This window comes from Centruroides sculpturatus, unplaced genomic scaffold (genome assembly GCF_000671375.1).
Source record: "Centruroides sculpturatus isolate CEXI.00-Female unplaced genomic scaffold, Cexi_2.0 scaffold2088, whole genome shotgun sequence".
In the NCBI taxonomy this organism is placed as follows: domain Eukaryota; kingdom Metazoa; phylum Arthropoda; class Arachnida; order Scorpiones; family Buthidae; genus Centruroides; species Centruroides sculpturatus.
The window spans coordinates 75,717-76,908 of NW_019386593.1; positions in this window are offsets into that span (position 1 = coordinate 75,717).

Genomic DNA, 1,192 nt, shown 5'->3' on the forward strand with positions numbered 1-1,192 from the left:
AATTTAAAAAGTATTTTTTGAATCATTATTTCTCATTACTTTATCGAAAAAGGATTTTGTAAACTGTTATGTCTGGTAAAGTAAAGTCTTTTTTTATTGTTACATAATTCATTTTTTATCTGAATTATTTTCTGTGGTAGTTATAGGCTAGTTTTTGGCGATACCCCTCGATGACCTTGGACGACTATACTCGTCTCTCACCACTGCCACATGATCGCCCTTGGCGACTATTAGTCTAGTGATGTGCCGGATATCTGTATCCGTATCCGTATCCGCGGATATACATTTTTAACGATCCGGCACATCACTAATATATACCATAGGTATAGGCACTCATGTTGACAAGAAATATAAGCATTGGAAAATACTAGGAATTTTATAAATGTTTATAATCAATTATCCTCCGATAAAACGGTGTAATAAATTATTAAAAATTATTCGGTCGTTATTTTTTGAAAAAAAACACAGAATAAAAGCAATTATATACAACTTACATAAGCAATAATTACAAAATTAGCATGGTACAGGTAAATACCACAATACCTAAGTTATCTATAATCAGTTTCATTACACGTGATGAGAGTACTTGTGATTTAAAAAAATAATATTCTCCTTATCTCTTTTGGCTAATTTAGACAAGTGGTCAGATTAATCAGAATAAACATTAGAAGATGGTTAACTTACTTCTGAAGCATATTTCCAAGATATTCTGAACCATGATATTTGGAAATTTCATATAAATCTTTTTCTTTTAAATGTTGCTTTGTTCCTTTGATTATTATTGGAAAAAGCCAACTGAAAAATAAATAAATTATTTTTTATTATTCAATGCAGTTATTTTTTTCTACAGATCCTTATTATCGTTAAAATCTCATGAAAAACAATAGATAATATTTATAAATACATATCAACAATTAGTGTCAATATTCAAGCAACAAGTGCAAATTTCCAAAAACACACAATGAAAAATTATTGTTTATGTATGTATGTCTCTTTATTCCGACATTAAGTTCGGTAGACTATCATTACAACTTTCAGGTTAGACACTTCTTTTATTGTTTCGACATATGCATTTCGGACTTATATAAATGTTAAGTCCTCTTCAGTGCAGAAGACAGAATCATAGTATTACACTGAAGAGGGATTTAACATTTATATAAGTCCGAAATGCATATGTCGAAACAATAAAAGA